The following is a 1,448-nucleotide window of genomic DNA, read 5'->3' as shown; positions in this document are numbered from 1 at the left end:
GATTAGTAAGAAAATTATTTTTGTTTAATGTGATCTAGAGATTGTAGTTTGCCTTTTTAAGTATGAGTCCCTTCTTTATAATTTTTTCTAAATTTTTTTTTTGTTTTCTTAAATGCTTTTGCCTGCGGGCGCCAACACCCTCCTTCAATGTTTTTTTTTATGATTTTAAGTGTGGCTTAATTTTTTCAACATTGACTACCCGGTGCCCTCATAATATTCATACTTTGATGAATTGATTAGCAAGAATGGTTTTTTTTATTTAAGACTTCGGAGATGGTAATTTGATATCTTCAGTATCACTTCTTTATAATTTTTCTAATTTTTTTTTTTGTTTTCTAAAATGGTTTTGCCTGCGGGCGCCAACACCCTTCTTCAATTTTTTTTTTTAAGATTTTAAGTCAAGCTATTTATTTCATAATTAAATACCTAATGCCCTGATACATTAGGTAGAGAGATAGTTTCTTCAGTTTGAGAATCTAGATTAAGTATAGAGCGCAAACATTTAAAACAAAGTCAAAGTTTTCTTACTACGTCGTCAAAAAAATCTACTTTTAATTACGATTTATGTCAAGCTCTTATATCAGCCAATATTCCCATACACAAAATATCAAATGAATAATACCGTGCATTTTTGGAAAAATACACGCACACAAGTATTCCTGACGAATCAACGCTAAGGAAAACCTATGTTGTTCAATGTTACGAAGACTGTATTAACAAAATAATAAGTTATGGCGAAAACCAAAAGCACCCATAGCTTATTCTATAGACGAAACCACGGATTCAGTAGGACGATATGTGGCTAACGTGATTGTCGGTACATTGGAAGTCGGAGGCCCGGGGAAAATATTTTTGCTCAATTCAGAAGTTTTAGAAAAAGCTAACCATACCTCCATCGCCAAATTATTAGATACATCTCTACATATTTTATGGCCCCAAGGAATAAAGCATGACAATATTTTGTTGTTCTTAAGTGATGCCACACCCTATATGATGAAAGCTGACAGAGGTATAAAAATCCTGTACTTTAAAATAGAACACGTAAGTTAGGCCCAACATAGGGTTGCGGAAGAGATTCGAAAACACTTCCCAAAAGTAGATCAGTTAATATCGAACATCAAAAAAATATTTTTGAAACGTCCATCACGTGTTCAATATTTCAAGGAAATGGCACATAATATTCCTCTACCACAACAACCGGTATTGACAAGATGGGGTACATGGCTAAAAGCTGCTACTTATTTTTGTGAACATTTTGAAAATTTGAAAACTATTATTATGGGACTAAACAAAGATGATTCTACGTCAGTTGAAAAAGCACAGGATCTTATAAGCGATGATAATGTAAAACATAATTTAATTTACATTAACGCAAACTTTGGAACTCTGGCCGATTCTATTACCAAGATAGAAACTTCAGGACTCAGGCTTTATGATTCAATACAAAT

This window comes from Acyrthosiphon pisum, unplaced genomic scaffold (genome assembly GCF_005508785.2).
Source record: "Acyrthosiphon pisum isolate AL4f unplaced genomic scaffold, pea_aphid_22Mar2018_4r6ur Scaffold_21829;HRSCAF=24993, whole genome shotgun sequence".
NCBI lineage: Eukaryota > Metazoa > Arthropoda > Insecta > Hemiptera > Aphididae > Acyrthosiphon > Acyrthosiphon pisum.
Note: the sequence above shows the minus strand (reverse complement) of the source record.